Genomic DNA, 25,435 nt, shown 5'->3' with positions numbered 1-25,435 from the left:
TGGAATAGTTGGCAATACTACTAGGTAAGACTGAGGCACCCCGGCTCAGAACTGGAAAGCTACAGGGTAATGATGATCAGGGATTTGGGTTTTCCATTTGCTGCGGAAAAAGACAGATTTTCCCTCTGAAGGATGAAACCATGGGTTACCCCTTGCAGGCTGGCAGCCTTCCAGCTTGCAAGGGTCCGCTTGGGGCTGGGGAGAGTGGGAGGAGGGTGACTGGAGGCAGAGGGTGCCACATGCATGCAAACACACAAGTGACCAGCATATAGCTGGGGGGGTTAGAGGGATAGGGCTTGGGGACTGTCAGAGGACTGCAAAGGGCATGTGTATGTATGTGTGGGTTGGTGGCGGGGGTGGATCGAGGCAATGCTCCATGCTGCCAGCGAGTCAAGCTCCGCGCTGTTGTCAGCGGGGCCTGCCCAGAGGCATCTGCTCCTCCAGTGGAGAAAGGGTGTGGCAGAGAGATGCATGGCAGGGCCAGTGGTGCCAGGGGCCAGTGCCTGTGCTCTCAAGGGCAGGGGCGGGGGCAGCTAGAAGATACTGCCTGTGGGGAGAGCTATGGCCAGGCCGCCTGGCGCAGCATGAGAGCTAGCTTGGGGAAGGCGGGGGGGTACCACAGGCATACCCGCCTCCTTCCTCCAGCCCACGCTGGAGCTGCACTTGCTCCGCTGCTGCTACACAAGCCAGACCTGTCACAGCCGCCATACTCTAGCCCTGGCGGCACAGGGCCTGGATCCCCCCACCCTCCTCCTGCTGCCCACAACATGACCTGGACCAGAGCCACACTCCACGTTGCTGCTGTGGAGCATGGTGCTGGTCCTTTCTGCTGTAACCCCAGCCCCAGGCATTGGGCAACATGTGGTGCCCTATCCACTGCCTGTGCTTGTTCACGAGGTGTGCTGCATGCACCTTATGCTGGAGGCTGTCCTCATTGTGTCCTCACAGACCATCATGCTGTGAGTTGGGAGTAGGGGGCACCAGCAAGGATGGGAGCACTGCTGGGAACAGGGGACTGCAGGCTGGGAGTGAGGGCCACCTGCAAGGTCAGGGATCTGCAGGTTGGGAATGAGGGGCAACAGCATGGACCAGGGCAGGGCACTGGCATATCAGGGGTGCTCAACACCACAAAGCAGTGAGGGAGGGCAGCTGCAGCAGGCCTCAGGTCCTGGTGAGTGAAGAGGGCAGGGGGAGCTCCAATTTTCCATGACAAAAAAAATTCAAAATCAAGCACCAAAATCAAGCCACTCAAAGCAGCCTGCGTTTTACAACATAGTTCTTCTAGTACTTAGTTGCATAGCCAGGGTTGACCAAAGCACAAAGATTTAATACTGTAAGGACTGTAAAATGGTCCTATCTTCTCTATCTCTGCAGAGTAGTGTTCCTCCCACCCCATTCTTGCTCTTTATTTATTCATGTTCTTCATGACGGGCTTCTTTCTGACTGTCTTCAACTCAAAATACAATTGCACAAACTTGCTCAAGCTGTCAGCACTGCAGTACTGTATGTCCTACGTACTGTCACAAAGCATGCCAAAAGGGTTGAGGTATTAGTGCTGAGGGCCTGGTGTGGCTGCCACGTGGCAGGGTGCATCGCTTCTGTGGATCTCCCCGGTAGCTTCCACAGTATTTTACCTTCTATATCATACTTCTACTTACGCATCCTCCCATGAGGGAAGTCCCAACATCCAAGTTCCCCTGGCTCTGTACACTTATCCAGATAAGGAGAGAAAGTCACCAGGTAGCTGTAGCCTGTCTTGCGCAGAATCTAGTTTGTGTGGTCCCATCTATACTGCAGAGTTCCCCAGCTGCACCAGTCCAACCGATGGCTCTTCTGCCTCCTCACTATCCAACTCTGACCGCCAGCCACACATGCTTCTAGAGGCTCTTGGAACCTCATCTCAGACACATGTGGAGCAGAAAGCAGGCCAGGGACTTGCCCGATGGGTGTAGAACAGGCCTATTGAGCTGGGCATGATGAAGCTACCTTGTCTTGGACACAGAAGCATTAGCGTGGCTCCTCTGCACTGAGGCCCCTATCAAGAAAAGGGGCATAGACAGGGGACAGCAGAATAGGATGGATTTTTCAACACCCAACCCCACACTCTTCTCCTCCCTACACACAAAATGTTAGGTCAAGCTTGGTGTTGATAGCTGAAGGCAGACTATGCTAATTAGGGGACAGCTTACTAATACCAACAATAACACTGGTACAGCCCATGCTGTAGACATGCTTGTACCAGTACAAAAGTACCTCACATAAATTTAATGGAACATGCCATCATGGTACAAACACTTTTATACCCATGTAACTGTCTCAAACCTACTACACGAGTCTCTGGCCCTTACACAGCACATTCCATCTATAGGACTCAATGCACCTTAGCATCATCACTGGCTCCGTTTTACAGATGGGAACTTGAGGCGATGGAAGAGGAATCTTGATGTCATCCAGTAGCAAAACCAAGTGCTGAACCCAGGTCTCCTGAGCCCTGATCCAGTGCCCTGTTCACAAGGGTGCTGCCTCCCCTTTCAGGAACTGCTCCACATTAAATTGGAGAACAATACAACTTGAATATGTAGATGAGGCCTAAACATTCCTAATCCAACAGAACCACTCTGGTCATCATCATTAATAGCTTTAGCACCTTTTCTCTTCAGTTACTAAAAAGCAGTGATCTCTAGTAGCCCTTGGCTTTTATAAAGCACACTGTCTTGCCAGTGAAGTCTCAGCTTTCCCTGAGCATCTTTTCTAAGTGAATTCCAGGCTGACCTGCAGCACAGCTCACAGATCTTATCCCAGCATTTGTCATGCACTCATGCTGACAAGCAGCCCTGAGGACATGCAGTCCTGCTAAGGCAACCTTTGTGGGGCTTTGCAATGTGAAAAAGCAGATGAGTTCAAGATCACCCATGACTCAAGCCAGCCTCATAGCTCAGCCCTCCAATACAACAAAAGGCAAGTATATTACTTCACTGCACCAAAAAACTTTTCTGTTATTCAAAGCAAGAAGATTCATATGCAGGCCTGGGTACAGCCAAGGGAATGCTTTCAAAAGCAGTAAATCAGTTTTAAAAAGATGTATCTGCAAAGCTTCCTCCTTCACATCATGTTTCTGCGTGGATGCTCTTAGCTCAGCATCAGCTGCTTCTCTAGAGCAGACCATTGCACCTTATGTGCCTGCCTCCCAAGAAGACTGCCTAAATGAGCTGGAACATCCAGCTCCAGGAACACAGCTTCCCAGAGTTCTTAAACAAGGACTCTTGCTGCTCACTGCACCCTAATCTGAAGGCCTCCAGGGGAGGGTATACATTTCACCTGCTTAATAATGAGGGTCTTCCATAAATTACACCAGAGCAGGCAGAAGACTGATTCAAGCAGAGGTGGGCAAAATACAGCCCACAGGCCAGATCCAGCCCACCAGACCAACCTATCCAGCCTGTAGGACCTCTAAAAAAAAAAATTTAGAAAATTAATATTTATCTGCCCCTGGCTGCCTGTCAAAAATGACAGGAACCAGCAGCAGTAGGACCTGGGGGGGGCCAGTGGCAGGACTAAGCAGCTGCAACAGCAAGGCCCACCTGGCCCCACTCCACCCCCAGCTGGAAGCCTCTGCCTAGCAGAGGGTTCTGGCCTGGGCCCCTGGGGCTGTTCCTGCCTCCCTGCGCTGGAGGGAAATTCAGATAAGGAGGGAGGGAGGGGAGGACCACGGGCAATTGCCTCAGTCCTCAGGGCTGGCTGGGCCAGTTCCTGCGGTCCTAGCACTGCAGCTGGGAACCACATGATGTTGGAGTGGCTGGCCAGCGGGCGGGCAGGGGGGAGTGGGGAAATGGCTTTGGAAGGCAAGGTAAAGGAGCAGTGAGTGGGTGCACAGGAGCGCGGCGACAGCTTGGCTGGTGTGCAGGGCCCGCGCTGGTGCCCATGGCCAGCACAGTGGGGGCCCAGGGCAGGGGCAGAAGCAATGTAAGAGCCCCTGCTGGCCCGGATACATGGAGCTGGGCTGGCTTCCCCTTCTCCCTGCTGGCATGGCCCAGCCAAGCTGGCCCCAGCAGAGACACAAGCCCTGCACTCCTGCCCAGCTGTCACTGGACTCCATGCACCTGTTTTGCTGCCACTCCCCGACCACCTGATGCAGCCATTTACCTGCTTTCCTACCCACTGCTCCTGCCGCTCCAGCACCATGTGGTTCTCAGCAGCAGGACTCAGCAGGAACTGGCTCAGCCCCCACGATTCTTGGCTGGCTCCATGTGGTGCTGGCTGGGGTGGTCCAGTTCTTGCTGCATCCTGCAGTCTCGGCGGTGGTGCAGGAGTGGGGAGGGGGAAAAAGCAGCAAGCGGGAGCATGGGGTCCGAACCAGTGTCCCGGGGCCAGGAGCAGCAGAAGCGCAAAGCCCAGGCTTGGAGAGGTGCTGGCAGGGGCTCTGCCTGCTGGGGGGGGAGGGGAAGCGTGCAGCAGGCAGGCTGTGAGCAAGCCCTCCCCCACCACACATGCCACAACCCTCCTCAGTCACGCCCCACCACACTCACAGCCCCCCAGACGCTATACCCACCCACACCCTACACACATATGCACATGCACACGCACACACACCCCATCCACCCCCCACACATACCTACACCCTCTCCCACACCCCCCCAAACCTATACCCACCCACCCATACCCTCCCACAATACACAAGAGTAAGACTTCATTTGAAGCTATTATACCATTACCTCTATGTACACTACACAAACGCCTGTAAATCAGGACAAAAATATTTTTTGAAATGAAATTAATGAATGTTGTAGTACACTTAATTTTTAGAATACAATTTGGTATTTTTCTGGTTCCAAGATGGCAAATCCCCTTGCTGAAAGGATTGTATACAGAGGCTCTGAGCAGGCAAGGGAAGGGATTTCTGGTGGCAAAGGTCAGGGGGCAGGACTTCCAGTCCCAAGATGGCGACCAGGGGGCAGGGCACCTGTCAAGGGGCAGGACTACTCTTACAGCCCTTGAAGCCTTGCCAAAACTCAATAAGTGGCCCTCCACTCGAAATAATTGCCCACCCCTGGCTTGGAGGGACATGGGGCAGTGACCCAAGTCACCACCGGGGATGACTCATCTGTTTGGCACTGGTTAACAAGCAACAAGATACCATAGTGTAAAGTGCACAGAGAAAGACTATACAGTTATTCAGATACTGAAAGGGCATCCACTTCTCCCTTCCCATTGGGATTTTCCATTTTTATCTGAATTCCCTCCTGCTCCATCACGTGGGGACTCAAATAAACCTCCAGGATGCCAGTCACGTAACAGTCACCAAACTACACTCTCCACCCTCACAGAAGCAGGCATGTGTGGCTCTCTTACAGAAGGAGAAATCAAAGCACAGAAAGGGGAAGTGTCTTGTACCCAAGATCCCATAACAGATAATCGGCAGAGGCAGAAAAAGAACTCAGATACCCTACCCACACACAGAACTAAGTTGTTGCAAAAATGACAATGCTCTTTTTTCTCCGTGGCTGAGCTGGTGCTTGCTCTCTGCCTGCAGATGTCCAATACAAACCCTAGTGACCACTTCAATAGGTTCTCAGTGGGATGTAAACAGGACTTGTGTTAACCTCTACTCAGAAGCAAGTCTCAGCCTCTGTGAAGAGTGCTCCGGTTCTTGGGAGGGAAAAAAGGAAGGCACTTGGTACCCCTCCCCTCCTCACTGATCCACCAGCCTTCCTTTTTATATGCACTGGGCTCTCATCCCAGCAGAACAATTAAGTAAAGGGTAGCAGAGATCATGCTTTGGAAACGAGACACACCAAGGGTCAGTTCTAAAAAATTAGCCCTAAGAAGTGATGAAGGAGAGGCAGGAAAGGAACCAGAGGTGAACTGTATAAATAGCAGCATTGTCCTCACTTGGTTACACAGGGTTTCTGATGTCAAATATAAACACTAACCCAGAACAGAGGAAGCTGCTAATTGACTCCTACCTGACAGTTTCTTATCCAGCAATTAACATCCACCCAAACAAGCTGTGTAAATATGTTCTGTGCTACCATTAAAACTAACAAGAGATTCTAGGCGGGCAACACAAACACTGGCATGGCAGTGTCTCTCCAGGACTGGAACATCACCTGCTGATCATCATACACCTGCTGCTCCCCGCTAAATTTTACTTGCAACATTCGGTTGAAGCACATTCTGAACAAATGACAACAGGTCTATAATAAGGTGACCCACCATCACATATGCCCAGGTTTCATCAGTCAGAGGTAGATGAAACCCAGGAAGAAAGGACCCAGGTCTCTGGAGGGTCTGAGCAAGAGCTGGGGCTCATATTTATTCTTTAAGCATGGTGGTATCAAAGACAGCAAATCCAGCTCATGGAGCTCTATCATCCATCCTGCAATACTACCCATTGGTCTCAGAGTTGATCCACATCCACCCAGCACCCACACCAGACTGGTCTGTGAGTCTGATCCAGCCTGTGGGCCCAGCCTCACAAGCTACTCACCCAGGCAATAGACGGGCCCTGCACCATTCATCCAGATTGCAGATCCTCATGAGTTTGACACCACTGTTCAAATGGGATCCACAGCAATTTAAGGGCACCACTGGGTGTCTCTAGCTAGGAAACTATCAATTTCAATACACACTTTCAATGGGTTGTGAGAATGACATTTCCTCCCCTTGGGAGAAAGCAGATAATCCCTATATGGAACCGTTTCTTCCCTGATGCATGTTTGTATTCCCATAATCATTAATGGCAGCTGCACAAATTCCAACTACAACTATTTTGGGGGTACTGGGGAAAAACAAAAACAAAAACAGTTCCTACTAGGCTGGGTGGAAATTCTTTGATAAAAGTTTTTTTTCTGGAAAATGCCAGTTCATCAAAACTTTAAAACTCTTTCTCTAAACATGCATCAGGAAAAAGTCTCAGTTAGAAAAGCTATTCCAAAGTAATCAACAGTACAGTAGCTAGACACTTACCAGTAATATGTGGGAAGCTCAAGCTGAAGTTTTCATGTTCACACTCCTTTTCAGAGGTGAGAGTGAGCATGAATGATGTGAGATGGGTCTCTCAATTCCACCATTTTGGGGGCTGGGAAAAAGTTTCTGAAACCTCACAAATGTTGCAGGAAGAGAAGACTGTTCCCCATCAAACTAGCCCTTGCTACTTTGCAAAATTGTTTTTTCCGCTCCATCCATACCTTCAAAAGTCAACTTCCCCTCTTCCCTCTATGCAGTGTATCATGATAGCATGGAGTACTCAGTCTCTAGGGCTAAAAACAGAAGTTGGATTTCTCCTGAGACAAAGCCTTTCTCCATGGCATTTTAGAGACTACAAACATAAAGTGCAGACAGAAGTGACAATTTTCACCTGGTCTGGTCTCTGAAAGTGCTCTACATCCATGACCAAACACAAGTACACGGCTGCAGAGCACTTTAAAAAGGTCTGATCTCGCAACAATCTGAACCCTCACTGCATGAGGGTTCAGATGAAGACACTCCAAAATGGAGTACCATGATTAACTTCTGTCTGCACACACTGAGAGCAGAGCTTGACTGATGCAGCTCAGCCCTGCTCCCAGCTCTGTCTTCAGAATGGGAGGGGAGGAAGAGCAGGAGGGCAGAAAGGGAGCAGCTGGGGATCTTTCAGCCAAGGTGTGGGGTTCCAATCCACCCACCCCACCCTCCAGAGCCAGCTGGGCAATGCCAAAATTAGCTACCTCCACTCCCTCACCCCCCTCTCATTCTGAAAACAGCCCAGGGCCTGGGAGGGAGGAGAGGCATTGCTAGGGGAGAGTGGCTGCAGGCTTGCAGACACTCTAAGCATCAACTCACTTCCTCAGTCCCCAGGACCCAACAGAGAATGTCTGTTGCGTCTGGGGAAATGCTGTAACTCATAGCACTTCCTATGAAGCGCGCTTAGTTACAATGGGGAGAAACACTTCTGTCTACACCTTACATTGTCCCACCTTAAGTACTTGTGAAGTACAGAGATAATACTGGTCCCCATCCCCCAACAAATCCTGGCTAATTTAAGTTAATTGCCATTCAAGCTGCCTGTGTAAAGGACTGCCTAGGCCTGAATGAAAGCCCAAGACAAATCAGGCCCGGGATAAACCTGATATCTGTTTTTAGCCTAGAAGTCAGAACACTCCTAGTGCAGGAGTCAGTATAATACTGCTCAGGAACATCAACCCATAGCATGTAGGTTCTATGGCACAAGAAGCATCTAAGGAATTGGTGCAGCCCTACAAAGCTCAGCTGGTTTACTAGCTTATGTCTTCAAAGGGCATAGTTTGCTTTGGCTTGTGATGAATCTAATATCCCCTGTACACATCTTATAATAAATTTTGCTGAATAATCTTGATAAAGAAACCTTGGGCAATTAAAGAGGATACATTCAGATTTACATAAGCCTAACAATGTTTGTTAAAGGAAAAGTTTTACCAAAACCTAGAATGGAGAGAAGGATTTTTGATTTTAAAGTCAGACTCTCCACCTCTATAAATGGTGCACCCGCTCTGGAGCATCACCAGCCACCGTTCCACAAGGATCTGGCCCTTCCTGTACATGGCTTCACTGCAATTTTGTTTAAAAGGGGGCTCAAATCCCTGCTCTGAAGCAGACTTACTGAGTGACCATGGGCAGTCATTTAAAACTACGGTGCTTCAGTTCCCCTTCTTCACAATGTCTGGCCTCCCAGGGGTGCCAGGAGGTTAAAAACATTCAGGATTGCGAAGGCAGAGGGAAGTACTCAAAATGGAAAGAGAATCCTCAACACAAGCAAGAATTCCTTGTGAAGAATTTGTCAGAGCAAGAATGGTGAACACAGAGATCATACATACAGGAACTAGGCTGCTTATCAGAATACTCCCGATTAAGATCCCAAACCTTTGAAAGGCCCACCCAAAACCCTTCACAAAAGTGCACTGGATTGTTCACTCTCACTGCCAATGGGCCTAAGCACCTGCCCAGGTATATCCCTTTGTGGGTCTGTGGATTAAGGGCCCAATCCTTCATACACTCAGATACATGAAAGGCATGAGTCACCCCATAGTTTAAAAGGATGACTCATATATGCATGACTTCTCTCATGAATCTAGCTATTGGCAGGACCCAGGCCAGACACTGTAAATTCTTCTGTGCAAAGAATTTGCCTTCCTTTGCAGTAAAGCTCCAGGCATATTTTAGCTGTTTGACTAACAGGAGAATGAAAACAGTTAAGAGGAAACAGCATAATTGACCATCCTAGTCTAAGTTCAGTGAAACAAACAATATAAGCAGCTAAAAAGTCAATGAGATGTCTAAAGCTTTCCCTTTTAATCCCATAAAGGCCTATTAACCTAAGAGCTGTGTTTAAATGCCCACTAAAAGCACTGAGTATAAGCAGCATCTCTGTATCCTCATATTTACAAAATCCACCACTGAGCTGGAAGAAATCAAAAGCTGTAAAATGGTACCAACATTTACAAGAAGTGCCTCCAGATCTGCAGAAACTCAGAGGGCTTAGATTTAAGCACATGGCTCTCTGAAAGATGGGAGCCTAACTCCAGCTACAGGCAACTACAGTAAAAGCTGCGTTAACCAGCACTTCATTAACCGGAATGCTCTATTAACTGGCATGCCAGTTGACACAGCAAAAGGGAAACTGGAAGTGGAACTTTCAGTTTTCTCAAATCCCACAGCCCGGGGGAAAGCAGCCTATGCAAACCCCCCCCCACCCTTTCCCCTGGCACACTGACACCAGGGGAAGGGCAGGAGGGATGGCATGGTTAATCTGAAATATGGACGTGCCAGACACAGTAGGAGGGGTGTCTTTGCCCGACCAGGCAAAGACACCTCTCAGATAACCAGGACATTTGGTTATCCGGCACCCCCTATTTTCCATGGGTGCTCAATAACAGAGCTTTTGCTGTACTTAAGTGGCCTAGTTTTATGAAATCCTGAGCACCAAGAATGTCTACTGACTTTAGGGAGAGGTCCAGATGCTCAGCACCTTTGGCAAAACAAAAAGTATCCATCCATTTCCATTAGGTAACAAAAAGTCTATAGCAGACACCCATCAGAGTATGTACTCATCCTTCCACAGTGCCTGTGAGCATTTCGGAATGGGGAATGACTGAAGCATATTTTATCAGGGATCAGCAACATGGTCCACAGGCCAGATCTAGCTAGCAGAACCACTGGATATGGCCCATAGAACTGAGGGCTTTACATATAGCTGAGCCCATACTGGGGCTAAGTTGTGCCTTGCTGCTACTGCTTCTCCTCCCCACCCCCTATACTCCCCCAGTTGTGGTATGGATGCAGCTTCCAGAATGGTGGGTAACTGAGCCAGCACTAGGCAGGTGGAAGCTGAATCTACACTGCTTCTGCTTCTCCCCACCACCTACCTCCGAGCTATCTGGCCCCAGCGTGGACACAGAGAAACTTTGTCCTGTGCCAAACTAGAAGCAGCTTGTTCCAGCCTGAAGGTTGAAAAGGTTGCCAGCCGCCATCTTAAGTTTTCCTAAATCTACATTTATTCCACAGCATAAAGAAACTGATTTTCAGCACCATTGAAAAAAAACAAAAACTGGCCCGGACAGTATGGGGAAATCACAAATCTTACACTGCATATCCCTAGTGGACAAAGGGTTCACCACACAGCATCGCCTCAATGGGAGCTCTCCATGTAGTGCTGCAGCAAAAGTGCCTGTTGAGACCCATGGATGAATTAAAAGGGGAACAGCAAACAGAAGTATGGAAGCAACCTTGTCTTTATATGAGAATGATAGGGTCCATACTACGAGACAGATGTGGAAACAACAGAAAGAATTCACATAATGGCCAAAAAATGATCTAGAGACTAGAAATATACCTTTAAGGGAGATGAGTCATTTAATTCAACTTCCCAAAAAACAGGAAGTTGACCTGATGAGTGTATTAAGGGACTTGCATTAAGACAACAAATTATAAACAAATCTCATGCTTTTGCAACTTTAAATGGTCACCTGCAGGGGTCAGAACAGATCTTTTTTCCCCACGGTATAATTGGCTAGATGTATTCAATTAGAGGCTGAGGTTGCCTTGTTCCGAAATCTCAGAGACTGGTCACAGCTGGAGGAAAGACACTGGACAGGGTAAAACAGCATTGGGAGGTGGTACAACAGAAAAAACTCTCTCAATTCTTCGCTTCTGCATCTTACTCATACCTTCAGGGTCAAAATGATTGCCAGATTTCAGTTCAGAAAGTATTTTTCACCCCACGTCACATTGACTAGTACTTTTGGGAAGGAGAGAGCATGGTTATCTTCTTCAACAACATAGTGTTTGCTTTCTCCCTATCCAATCAATTTGCTGCCATAACAGGAGCTTCAGGTATTAGTAGTACCTGGGGTCATATGTGCTCTCTGCCTCTGGGAAGTATTTTACTATCCTAAGAACTGAAATACTGACGTCTAACGAAAGCTTTTGGCTTCAGTGAAAGGCTATCTGAGTGAGGATTAATAGTTTATTGTATACAGGGGCTCTGAGCAGACTACATCATGGTCATTTCTCAGTTTAAATTGACCCACATTTAACACATGCTACACATATTCAGTAAGAAGAAATGTGTAATTTTGTCATAACATTCCTGACCCATGGTCTTTTCAAAATTTTGTTAAGGGATACAATTTTACAGTCCTTATCATGGCCGTTTCTTGAGAACAATTGTGCATTTGTGGTTTAATAGGAAATGGTAAAATACTTAAGTTAACAGAAACCTGAGTTTGACCCGAATGGACTACCAATATATATCTATGCAGAGAAGCATGCCTACCTTAAATCACAAAGGCCTGATGGAAGACTCCCACTGATTTCAGTGTCCCTGGATCAGTCCCTTAAGTCAAAAAGAGGCTGGAGGTAAGTGTTGACAGACAGACCGAGCAGCACCCCATGATGTCCGAGTAGGAGTACAGCACCCTGCATTTTCTCAGGGGTTTATAACCACAGTTCCTCTATAACCTGCTGTTCCCTATCCCAGCCATGTGCTGTAGCTGCTACTGTGACCCACCACCTGCTTGTAACAGTGCTCGACTTGCAGGTATGCAGACTACAGTCCTTCTTTGGGTGCTCGTTCCATGACAAGGGTAATGGTGTGAGGGCGAGTAAAGAACCCCTAGGGTAGGGGCAGTACAGTGTATAACCATTGTTACAGTAAAGCAGGGTAGCCAATTAAAGAAAAAAAAAAATGTACTGATAATCTGCAAAAATTTTACTGACAATCACTTTTTTTTTTTTTTTTTAAACTATTGTTGGTTTAAAGCACTAATTTGGAATATGGCCCTTGTCCAGGGTCTAGCAGAAGGTTGTACTTGCATTATGTAGAACAGATGTCAGTAAAAAAGTTTTGTTGTCAGTACAAAAAATTTTTCTATATTGTTAATAAAAATAACACAAAAAGTTGTCTTGGGCTAGCACACCTGTTATATGAGACTAGTGAATTGTCTGTCAACCAAGACTGGGCGTGGGAGGAAAGGGAAGCTTGCCTCTCCGTCTCCCTCCACTGTCGCCTCCAAGGAGCAGGGTTGGGGGGGGGGAAGGGGGGCCAAGCAACGAGGCCAGCAGCACTGACCTCACCCCCCCCCGCTCCATCCCATCCGTCCCTGCTGTCATGGCGGCGCCTCCTGTCCATAGCACTCTTGGAGCACTCTGATTGGTTGTTTCAGTTACCAATCAGAGTGCCCCAAGAGTGTTAAAGACAGACAGATGGACAGACTAAGCTCTTTATTATATTAGAATTATTTATTTCAAAGGCACAGGACAAGCAAAACCAATAATGGCTGAAAAACAACCTATTCTAATACTTTTAAAACTGTGAGGAAAAAAAAAAGCCAGAAACTTTGAATACCACATCTATAACTACACGTTATTGCAAAACCTTTACCTTTTGTCATTAAAACATTTCACCAACAAGGATTAGCATCAGAAAAATATACTGATCATCAGCTTTCTGTTTTCTTTGGCCTCCAATGAGAGAGAGAAAAAAAAAACAGATCTCGCAGTCAAATAATGGCAGTTTCTTCAAGATTTTACTTTTCCCACCCTAAAAAAAGGGCTGTTGCACAAACCAGTCACAACCAATTTAACTGAGTTTGCAGAACACTGGGCACCATGTTATCTATAGCTCAACCTTGGGGGCTGGAGTAACTTGCAGCCCAGGGCAATGTAGCAGGGGAGCCCACAGCTGGGAAGCTTAAGGCCAGGCGGGGAGCAGGGTGTGCAGTGTAGTGGGAGGTGGGAGCAGCCATGCAGTGTAGCCGGGGAAGGGATACAGCCACTAGTGACAAGTCAGGGGACGGACCAAGGGGGCAGGGGTGGGAACATGTGCCCCCACCCCAGCATGAACAATGCATGCCCACAGCGGTGGGGGGGCATGGCAGCACTGGTGGCAGCAGTAAGCAGGGAGCTCCTGCAGACATTGTTGGCAGCAGTGGTGGCAGCGGGGGATGGTGAGCGCAGGGTGGCAAGTTCTGTGCTGATGGTGGGGTACAGGTGTGGGGCTGCAGCCAGCACCTTGCAGCAGTGAGTGGGGATGGTGCAGAGTTGTGCCCCCACACACTCAACACTTATATGTCGTTTATGGATACAGTGGAGGGAAAGCACAGTGATACAGGGATGGGGGGTTGGATGGAGTCCCATGGTCCCCCACTGCTGCAGTCCTTTCTTGTGTAGTCCTGGGCCGCTTCAAAGGTGGAGAGCCCTGCATTATAGCAATGTTCAAGTTTAGCTTCAGACCCCTTTTTGTAGAGTGCCCCATGAACTTCAGTATCTACATATGTCATGGAAGAGACAGTGAGCACAAACTAGCTTAGTGTCAGCTATGAAACAATTTCCAGCCACAATTACACATTAGCATAGGTTTACAAAAGATTTGGCAAGGAACAGAATGTGGTTTACATCACATCACATTCTCAAACTGGAAATAAATTTAAGCAAATCTCACTCAGGTAGGTTCATAGGAGTAAGAATATTTTGTACCATCACTATCATAAATAAATAATTAACAAATGTCCACCTAAAGGCTGCTATCCTACAGGACCCTGTTTCTACCTCCCCCTACCCACTGCTGATCATCAGGGACCCTGGTTTTCTCCGATATAAAAAAAATCCCCAATTTTCAGTTAAGTGAAAGAAAACCAGGATTCCTTGCTGATTACCCAAGACATTTAGCAAGACTGTGGCCCACTACAGAGGATGCTAGGGAAACTGTGGCGTCTTGGGTACTTTTCTTGTCTTTGCCTTAATAAAAAAAATCAGTGTCAAAACAGACAACTACCTTCACACTTGTACAAAATGGGAATACTGTCTTGTTTTAACAAAAGACATTATCAAAAGAAAAAAGAAAAAAAAGAAAACAAACCTTCCTTTATAGAGTACTTCCTAATCTACAGATAAAAAACACTATGTTATGGAGCCAGGAATTATATGAAAACAGATAAAATAATTAAATAGATTATTCCACTCATTTAATAATTTTCAAACATTTAAATTCAGTTTTCTTCCCCTTGCACCCCAGCCCTTATCTGTCAACACATAAGGACAGGTGAGTAAGCCACATGAAAAATAAGGCTTTGTATTTATAACATATTTGCAAATTATTTTCTCCATTACAGTTAACATTTTATCATCCATTACAGTGATTGGAGCCCCTTAATCCAATTGTTTAAATTATTTAATTATTTCAATCCAATTATATGCATAAAAATAAATATTCACCTGGTTCTAATGATCACCCTGCTGCCCAACTCATTCACTCCCGAGTGTGTCAGTCGTTACCATGGCAATGAAAGCAGCTGTACTGTCACCAAGACTAGACAGGCAAGCAGCCTGCGCTGCTGGGGCAGTTTGGATCTCCCACCGACAGTGCCCACTGTTTATTTTATTTGTTAACACCCTCACGGGTTGTGTTGATTAAACTGTTACACCCACAAGAGTTGCAGCTGCCAGCCCAGGGCCAGAGCAGCGAGAGAGAGAGTCGATTTTGTGCTGGTTCCAGGCAGCAGCTGTGCCAGGCCCGTGCTTAACATTCAGGGTGTGTGCACCAAAGTCAATGCACTTTCTGAAGTGGCCACTGTAGCATGCCTATCTCCCTCCTCCTCTAAGCCTAATCTGTCAGCCCATTTGCTCTGACCAGTCAAGAAGGCAGCAGAATCCCAAGTACTTATTGGTAGCTGCCTAAGGCGCTTCTTGCCCCCCCACCTCAGCTTGAAGGACAGAGCTGTACAGGAAAGTGCAATGGCGTCTCCACTTCAATAAACACTTTGTCAAAAGTTCTGCCACATACACCTACTCTCAACAGTTCAATAAAAGCAGTCTCACTCTCCTGAGCTGTCTGGGAGCAGGCTGGCTAGCCTAGGTGTCAACAAAGGTGCTTTCTGCTGCAAAACCTGCCCCAAAACACTTCACATGCTCTATCGTTCAATATTACTGTTCACTCTACATGTAACTGGTGGCACACAAACAATTGTGACTTTCATGCTAAGTGTTGGTAGCCAGAGTCCTAAAGACTTGAGTCTTTATCTCCTTTGCAGGCTGGCAGCGCAACAGCAAAGCATGCTCATTTCAAGAACTCCCCTTTCCCATCCTGTTTTCCTGAGGATAATTTGCAAAACTCACTACTGGCTGATCACAGGCACTGTACTAACTGAGCTTTGTTTGGGCCTCCCATCCTGACAACAGGCACAGCAAAGCTTGTATTCAGCTAAGTCAGTTATTTATGGGGTTGGGGAATTATGCAAAGACTGACTTTACAGTAGTCCTTGGATGGACCTCATCAACATATTCAAGTGTTCAAAATAGAAGAATGACTTCCTTACAAGAAGAGAAATCAGCAGAGGTAAAACTTCTCCCTCCATTTGCTTGGAGAGTGGAGAGGATATGGTAATGCCTCTCCCTTACTGTAAATGAAGAATAAGAGAGATGAATCCCATCACCACAATCTTCTCCTTGCTAGGTGCATATCATTGGGGTAATCACCTCTTTCTCCCTTTATTAGATGGAAGTAGGGAGGAGGTGGACCATCCTTGTCCCCCTTGGAGAACTCAGCAGGGCTGCTGAGCCCCAAGGAAATGTACATGCGAGAAACCAATGCACCCACCTGCCATAATCCTGTCTCAATACAGCAGCGAGCAGTGCCTGTAATTTAGGGATTTATTCCCCCTCCTATCAAACTGTCATATGGAGAAAAGAGAAGGGAATACAAAGAGTCTGCTGCAGCAATTCTCAACCAGGGTGCTACAGCACCCCAGATCCTTTGAGTGCTGCAATGCCCAGCCCCTGTGAGAGGAGAAAACTGCTGGTTCCCCCAGACACCCTATACCTAATCCAGTGTCCAAAGCAGAACTCCTTGTGGCCCCTCACATCATCTCTGGGAGTACAAGAGAAGCAGGGGAATGAGCTGTGCTGAAAAGTGCAGCCCTATGCCAACCACCGCCTCCCCAACCCCAACCCTGAAGAGTGTGCTCTGCCACAAGAGGATGGGCAGATGTGGGGCTGTGCTTCCCCCACTCCTCCTGTATTCCCAGATCTGGTGGGAGGTGCTGCAGGGAATGAGGGCACTGAGCACCAGCATTCAAGTCTCTGGAGGAGTAGCCACAGCAACAGAAGCCACACTCACCCCTCAAGTACAGAGTGAAGGCAGGGAAGAGACAGACCTTGGGGAAAAAGCAGGCCATGGCAGGGTTCTGTCCCCTGCCAACCATACCTTACATCAGCCTCTGTACTAGTGGCCATTCTTATCTGCTTGTTCCTCCTGCAGGGACAGTGGCTTCTTTTAGGAGCTTTATAACCCTTGGCTTCACAGGCTGGATCTGGCAGCCTTTAGGGTGCCAACCACTGGTCTAATAAATGATGATAATTAAGTGCATCAATAGCCAAGAAATCAAGATTAAATCTTCTACACACTAATATTCAGGAGTTAATCCTAGCCCTCCTTCCCTCCCCCAGCATTGTCCTTCTACCACTCCCTTCAGCATATCCTCTTCAGGCTTCTGGCCATGGTCCCACTGCTTCCAAGAACAGAGGACCTGTTCAGCTACTTCCCCCACCCGACCCCCTACTACAGTACTATATTTTCCCTGTACTAACCAATCCTGTGGGATGCAGCATCACCCTGAAAAGGCCAGAAACAGCAGACAATCCAGTCACTAGAATATTAGGTGAAGAAAAGCTAATGATGTAGGTCATGCTAGAGATGTATGCATCTTACGCAGTTAAAAGATTCATGATAACTAAAGGAAACAGTGTTGCAAATGTGACTGTACCAGAACCTGCTCCAATAAATAATTTGAACTCAAATGCATTTTCAGAAGCACGTGGCACCTGCAGAATAGGAGGTGGTTAGAGGAAGCATCAAGAATTCACACTGATAAAACATTGCACATACACGTCAGAGATACCAGGGAAGTATCTGGCTAGCAACTTTCATCTATAACATGAAATTAAATAGTGCTCTGACCATTCAGCAATGTCAGGCCACAGTCATGATCAACACCACCAACACATTTTGGACTTTTTCCTCATAAAAACCCAAAGCTGCCATTATATTTTTCTACTTTAATAAGCAAATGCTAAATTACAAATGCTTTGGCTTAAAGGGCATCATCTTTAAACTCAAGGTGACCCCACAAAACTGGGAAAAGCAATACAGACAATCCCTGCTTAGCTCTCTTAATTGGTTCCTGAAGAACCAAGCTTTAAGCAAAACAAGCATTAAGTGAAACCCAAAGTATTTGATGATACAAGATGGCGACCTCAAGTGGCTTTAATGACCCAGGATGGTGACCATGAGCATTATAACGAAACTTGCTGAGCGCTCAATTTTAAATGAGTGTTGTAGTGAAATAGTGCTGAGCGAAACAGCATAAAGCAGGGGTTGTCTGTATTTTTGTAGCTTTCTGAGAGTAAGTGTCTGACAACAGGATGTGTAACTTTGCTCCTCGTTTTTCTCCTATTCTCAGAGGTTGCCAGATGTGTTTACAAGCTGGTGAAGTTTGTTTCTGCAGACATCATCCAATCCAATACTTACACAAACCAGGGTAGGGAAGGAGGTGGGAAAAAGAGAGAGACGAGAGAAATATGCAATAAAGTCTCTGAACCAGGCTATAGCCAAAGCCTATAATGCAGTTCAACATAACAAATGTATTCATGATGCCACTAATCTCCCCACACTCTATAATATACTCAGATAGTACAGATTCATACTAATCACTCAAGGAAACTTCCCAACTTTGCTGTGAAGATTAGCAGCCGGGAAATCTGGGACACGGCAATGGACCTGCAGATGGGCAGGACCTGCAGACGGGGCAGAAGAGATTTATGAGCCCCAGAGAGCTTCAGATGTGATACTGTCCTTCTGACTGAGCTATACCTGAGATGTGTTTAGCATTAGTCTACCCCTGCTGGGACTGAGAAACAAATGTTTTTAAAAATTAAAAAAATACCAACAATATTACCACTTAAATACGGAAGCAGCTAGGCAGATAAGTGCCTAAACTCCTCAAACAAGCCACTAGCTTCTACTTGAGGAGGGATGTATTTCAGCTGGCGTTCACAGTTCTCTGCAGTTCTTTGTAGAACAGGATGCGGGTTTCAATAAGTCTCAAGTGAGAAGCAATGGTATGAGCTCATGTTTATTTACTGCACCTGTTTGCAAGACCCGGAAGGACAGAATCAAGTCACATAACACCTTGACCTCAGAGTCCCAGTGCAGTAACCTCTCCCCCATTCCATATTGCCCACACACACCTGGAAAACACCACAGCTGGAACACCACAAAGAAAAACTATGTAATATCAAGGGAGGAAGTGAATGAGAACACTATGAAACACTTAAACAGCAGGGGGATTTTTAGCTGGAGGGCAATTCCCCAGACTAAAATTCAGTCAAAGAACTAGGCTCATACCCCCAGTGGCCACAAAAACACTCCTGAGGGTCTTTAAATGCTCCCAAGTACAACTTCCGGCTGAAGTCTCATCCAAACAGCTGCTTTCGGTTGCCACTGGAATGTAGGAAGCACATGCTTTAGCACCAAAGCACTCCTACACATGAGTACTTGGCCAACTTCGGGCCCAAGGGATACTCTGACCATGACCACAGGCTCACCGATACATTGGTCCAATATCGGATCAGCACTGATATAAAGAAAATTGACTGCATCAGAAATCAGCTTTTTTTGCCTGATGTGGCTGATAATTTAGCCAACAAATGCCCAGTGCGTCCGTCCGTGCATGCAGCTGCAGCACAGCATGTAGGCAGCGAGGAGCACAGCTTGGCAGCTTGGATAGTGGCGTGCAGCTGATAAGTCTATTGTGGCAGAACGGGAGGAGGGAGGCGATCAAGACCTCATGGCTGGGGCTGGGGCTGCCCAGCCGGGGCAAGGCAGAGCACAGGATAGAGCAACAAGGGCCAAAAGGGGAGCACATAAAAAGTGGAAACAAGGTGAGATCACTAAAGATGAATATACCTCCTCTGCTCGTGCTTGTAAGGAGGCAGTTAGGCGGGCCAAAGCTACCATGGAGCTGAGGATGGCAACCCAAGTAAAAGACAACAAGAAATTGTTTTTTAGATATATAGGGAGTAAAAGGAAGGCCCAGGGAGGAATAGGACCCCTGCTAAATGGGCAGAAGCAATTGGTGACAGACAGGGGGGACAAGGCTGAACTCCTCAACGAGTTCTTTGCCTCAGTGTTCCTAAGTGAGGGGCACGACAAGTCTCTCACTGGGGTTGTAGAGAGGCAGCAGCAAGGCGCCAGACTTCCATACGTAGATCCTGAGGTGGTGCAGAGGCACTTGGAAGAACCGGATGCCTTTAAGTCGGCAGGCCCGGATGAGCTCCATCCGAGGGTGCTGAAGGCACTGGCCGACATCATTGCAGAGCCACTGGTGGGAATATTCAAACGCTCGTGGCGCTCGGGCCAAGTCCCGGAGGACTGGAAAAGGGCTAACGTGGTCCCCATTTTCAAAAAGGGGAGGAAGGAGGACCGGGGCAACTATAGGCCAGTCAGTCTCACCTCCATCCTTGGTAAAGTCTTTGAAAAAATTATCAAGGCTCACATTTGGGAGAGCCCGGCAGGGCAAATTATGCTGAGGGGAAACCAGCACGGGTTTGTGGCAGGCAGATCATGCCTGACCAATCTAGTCTCTTTCTATGACCAGGTTACGAAACGCCTGGACACAGGAGGAGGGGTGGATGTCGTATACTTAGACTTCAGGAAGGCCTTCGATACGGTATCCCACCCCATACTGGTGAACAAGTTAAGAGGCTGTGATGTGGATGACTACACAGTCCGGTGGGTGGCGAATTGGCTAGAGGGTCGCACCCAGAGAGTCGTGGTGGATGGGTCGGTCTCGACCTGGAAGGGTGTGGGCAATGGGGTCCCGCAGGGCTCGGTCCTTGGACCGATACTCTTTAATGTCTTCATCAGCGACTTGGATGAGGGAGTCAAATGTACTCTGTCCAAGTTTGCAGATGACACAAAGCTATGGGGAGAAGTGGACACGCCGGAGGGCAGGGAACAGCTGCAGGCAGACCTGGATAGGTTGGACAAGTGGGCAGAAAACAACAGGATGCAGTTCAACAAGGAGAAATGCAAAATGCTGCACCTAGGGAGGAAAAATGTCCAGCAAACCTACAGCCTAGGGAATGACCTGCTGGGTGGCACACAGGTGGAAAGGGATCTTGGAGTCCTAGTGGACTCCAAGATGAACATGAGTCGGCAGTGTGACGAAGCCATCAGAAAAGCCAATGGCACTTTATCATGCATCAGCAGATGCATGACGAATAGGTCCAAGGAGGCGATACTTCCCCTCTATCGGGCGCTGGTCAGACCGCAGTTGGAGTACTGCGTGCAATTCTGGGCGCCATGCTTCAAGAAGGATGCGGATAACCTGGAGAGGGTCCAGAGAAGGGCAACTCGTATGGTCAAGGGCCTGCAGACCAAGCCCTACGAGGAGAGACTAGAGAAACTGGACCTTTTCAGCCTCCGCAAGAGAAGGTTGAGAGGCGACCTTGTGGCTGCCTTTAAGTTCATCACGGGGGCACAGAAGGGAATTGGTGAGTATTTAATCACCAAGGCGCCCCCGGGGGTTACAAGAAACAATGGCCACAAGCTAGCAGAGAGCAGATTTAGACTGGACATTAGGAAGAACTTCTTCACAGTTCGAGTGGCCAAGGTCTGGAACGGGCTCCCAAGGGAGGTGGTGCTCTCCCCTACCCTGGGGGTCTTCAAGAGGAGGTTAGATGAGTATCTAGCTGGGGTCATCTAGACCCAGCACTCTTTGCTGCTTATGCAGGGGGTCGGACTCGATGATCTATTGAGGTCCCTTCCGACCCTAACATCCATCTATCTAAGTGGCTCATCCGGGGGATGGCTCCTGCCACTTTGTGAACCCCGGGAGGCATTGGGGGGGGGGGGGGGGAGTGTGCCCCTGGATCTGTGTGGGGTGGGGTGGGCTGCAGCTGTGGGCTGGGTCTGGGGCTGTGCTGGGCTCTTCCTGCTGTGGCAGAGTCCAGGCCAGGCAGCAGCAGCGCTGGGAGGGGAAATGGGGGGGCCTATGGCAAATTTTGGGGTGGCTGCAGCCCCTCCATAGCTCCCCTCCCAATGCCACCACTGCCCGCCCTGAGCATCCATGGAAAAAACATGGACTGGGGTGGGTTTTTTAAAATCAGAACATTTTGGATTTTTTTTAAATCAGAGAATTTGGGACTCTTATTAGAAAAAAACAGGATCCTTGCTCTTAACATACCCTCAACACTACAGGGAGGCAGGATTGAAGCAGAAGGGAGCAGGCAGAGCTGTCCCTAACGTATGGCAAATTGGGGCGACCACCTCAGGCCCAACGCTTTGGGGAGGCCCGGTGGAGCCAGGAGGAGTGGCTGCATCCTCTCCCACAGGGTCCGGAAACACCCCCCCCACACACACTTTTGCAGGGGTACTACAGCCCCACGCAGTGTTAAGAGGGCCCCACACAAGCTGATTTGCCTCAGGCCCCACACCCCCCTAGGGTCAGCTCTGGGAGCTGGAAATGCTAATAGCTAGAAATTTTTGGTCTGAAGAGACAATTCAATCAGATCTCTAGGCAAGGAGTAAGTTGCACAGTCACCAACTCAGCCCATATAGCAGCCTTTTTGAAGCCTGATTCACTGCTCTGCAGTAAATTTTATACAAAAAGGGTTAGAGATTCCTAGTGGTTAAAACAGTACTGGATGACCAGACTCCTGGGTTCTGTACCCAGTTGCTGGGCAACCCTGGATAAGTAGTTTAACTTCTCTATAAACTGCACGTATGGGGCTAACCCACCTCCCAGCAGGGCTGAGACCCAGTGAAGGCTTGTCAATTTATCAGGCAGTTGGAATGAGAGGTATGAAAAGACATTGTTTTGTGCTGAATTTTGGATTTCCTTCTATATGCAACAGTTAGACCTCCCACTGCCACAACACATGCACCCCTGGGGAGTTGCAAGAAGACAGAAGCCAAAATAAAAATTCACGTTCTACCTCTGTCCCTCGCATTTGCTTCAGCAACGCACTTGTCTCTTTCTCAGGATGGAGACTGTAAGCAGGGCAGCGTACTGGCTGCTGTGCAGGCAGGCTTTGCCCCTTAAGAGTCCTTTTAAAAGTCCAAGCAATAGTCTGCAAGTGGGCTTGTGTGCCTGCAACCCCACTGTCTGGTTTTCTTCCTTTGGGAACCTCTCAACTAGTCCTCCTACCATAAAACAAGGATCCTTGGTCCAAGCAAACCTTAGCTTTTTCCTAGGGCTGTGCAAGACTTCAGACCGTGCTTCGGATCCGGAGAAGCTTCGGATGCTTTGGCGTCCGAAGCAGCATGTCTCCGATCAAAGCACTGCCTCGTTAGGCTTTCCAAAGTGGTTTGGAACTTCCGAACCACTTCGGAAAAGCTTCGGAGCCGCTTTGGAGATCCGGCCGTAAGGTATAATGGGGAATCAATGAAGTATCTATAACTTTGTTGTTTTTTGTCTGATTTAGATGAAATGTGCAGGGGTGGTAGCCTCTGCTGAGAGCATGAAGACTGCCAAGTTTCAAGGAGATTGGTGCAGGGGTTCAGGGGGAACTGCACCCCAAATTTCTGAATGCAAAACTCATGTCATGTGTATATGTTACACCACAGGGGGGTGAAAACTGCAGGGGTAGTAGCCCCTGGTGAAGCCATGAAGCCTGCCATGGTGGGTAGATGGGAGTGGGGGCTGTTGGAGAGCACTCTGCTGAAAGGGTCCTGCAAGAAAGGAGCAGGGGAAATCCTTGGGTCCTGAAAGCAGATAACTGCATTTATTGAGAGAGAAAAGACCCACGAAACTGGACATCATCAGAGCTCCCTCTCTCTCTTTTGCTCCTCCAAATACAAAAACCCTTGCAAGTTCAGTGGAACTGACCTTTACTCTTCTCCAAATTATTTCATGTCCACCTTCCTTCCTCCAAGCACCTTCAGCATCACGGACCCTTCTCTGCTGCAGTTACTATTCCCTTGAAATCTGGCTGACACCTGCTTTACAGAGAAAGGAGCGTTCAGTGTCAGTCACCTTCTAACCTCATCCTGAAAGCTCAGATACAGTCACCTCATAGTACCAAGTTACCACTCGGTCATCCATTGCTACAATAAACGCAGATGTCACTAAGGTATCTGCGTGCATCAGAAGATGAACATACTGTAAACCTAACAAAGCTGCAAGCAATTCTAGATGGGGCCTATTTGGAAAGTAACTAGAGACAATGACAAATTACTCTTTTTAAGACAAATTAATTATAATTTTGCAGCTATTTAATATCAGGATCGCTAAGAGCAGGGGCGGGCAATTATTTCGGGTGGAGGGCCACTTAACAAGTGAGCTTTCAAGGGCCGCAAGGATAGCCCTGCCCCTTAACAGCTGCCCTGCCCCATGGCCACCATCTCAATACTGGAAGTCCCACCCTTTGCCACAAGAAGTCCCTCCCCTTGCCCCCCCAAAATTACTCCTTTTGAGAAGAGAGGTTGCCATCTTAGAACCAGAAAAAAAGCAAATCATACACTAGAAGTCAAACACCTACTATAACATATCTTAATTTTATTACAAAAAATATTTTTGTCATGATTTGTGTATATATAGAGGTGATTGCAGAACACCTCAAAAATATATTCTTAGTCCTGTATATTGTGTGGGAGGGGTGTGGTGGGGGGGGTGTATGGGGAGGTGTAGGGGGTGTGGCTGTGTAGTGGGAGCACAGGCTATGTTGGAGGGTTGTGTATATGTGGGAGGTTGTGGGGGCAGGATGTGGGTGTGTGGCATTTGTGGGGTGCCCCCCCACACTCCCTACATGGTACAGCAGCAGGTGGGGGCGCTTATGCCTGGTACCGGTGCTGGTGCCCAGCAGGCCCAGAGCTGCACATTGCAGCAAGGGGCACAGCACCCACCGGGCTGTCTCTAGCACTGGTGCTCCCTGCTGCACACAAATGAGCCCCCACATTCATGTGGCACAGGAGGAAAGCCCCATGTGCTGGAACCAGCTGCCTTCTCTGCCCCAGCTGGTTCCAGCACATGGGGCTTCCTTCCCATGCTGCATATGGACTACACATGTGCAGCAGGGAGCGCTAGGAATAGAGATGGCCCAGCAGGCGCTGCACCCTTTGCCACAATGTGACATGCTAGCCCCAATGGGCACGAGCAACCCAAGTGTCCTTGCCTGCTGCTGCTGCCTGCCAGAGCTGCGCCCCATGGCTGCCCACCCATATGCTTTCCACCCAAGCTCCATGCTGCTGCAACCACCCCCCACAGGGCATGGGCTCTGCAATGCTGCCAGCCCCAACCCCCCGGTCCCACCCAGCTACAGCTCCACTTCCACCGCTTCCCTACCTGTTGCCCAGAGGCAGCGGGAGACCGGGGAAGCCAAGCAGGTCCCTGGTGGCTGCAGCAGTGGTAGCAGCAGCTCCACCCGGACGCCATGTGCTGGCAGGGCCAGGCCCTTCCACCCACGAAGGTGGGAGCGAGGCACAATAGCATATTTTGGATGGAGTGTATACCTGGGCACCTCGCTCCCACCCTTGTGGGCAGAAGGGCTGGGCGGGGTACAATTCGTTGGTGGGCACCATGGGCCAGAAGGAAGTGCCTGGTGGGTTGGATCCAGCCCATGGGCTGTATTTTGCCTGCCCCTGATTAAGACAAACCTGAAAGATGAAGGCAGGCAGCTGAATGGGCTATATAAACAACAACAGATATAGTGTTGACTTGATGTGTACAGCATCTTCTAAAAAAGAGCCACTAAAAAATAGCGGGGCTAAAGGGTCTGGGGGCACAGGTGGTGTTCTCGTCAATCCTCCCAGTCTCAGGCTATGGGCTGAGGAGGGAGAGGAGGATCCACGTGGTCAACCAAAGACTGTGGTGCTGGTGTCATCGGGAAGGCTTTGGCTTTCATGACCACACCCCGCTCTTTGGCA

The 25,435-nt window shown here is 48.4% G+C and overlaps 1 protein-coding gene across 3 annotated transcripts in view; it reads right to left on the bottom strand.

Moving 5' to 3' along the window:
• LOC102558012 (ankyrin repeat and fibronectin type-III domain-containing protein 1) overlaps positions 1–25,435 on the bottom strand; it is a 607,309-nt gene that overhangs the window by 513,541 nt on the left and 68,333 nt on the right. The window contains exon 1 of one of the 3 annotated variants that reach the window (XM_059716938.1): positions 23,400–23,506. The exons of the other annotated variants lie outside the window; for them this stretch is intronic. The gene's annotated coding sequence lies outside the window, so the exon portion shown is untranslated. Of the gene's footprint in view, positions 1–23,399; positions 23,507–25,435 lie in introns of those variants that run through there. 3 annotated transcript variants of the gene reach the window in all.

The sequence above is a fragment of the Alligator mississippiensis genome, chromosome 13 (assembly GCF_030867095.1).
Source record: "Alligator mississippiensis isolate rAllMis1 chromosome 13, rAllMis1, whole genome shotgun sequence".
Classification (NCBI taxonomy): Eukaryota; Metazoa; Chordata; order Crocodylia; family Alligatoridae; genus Alligator; species Alligator mississippiensis.
This window is presented reverse-complemented; position numbering and strand designations above follow the sequence as displayed.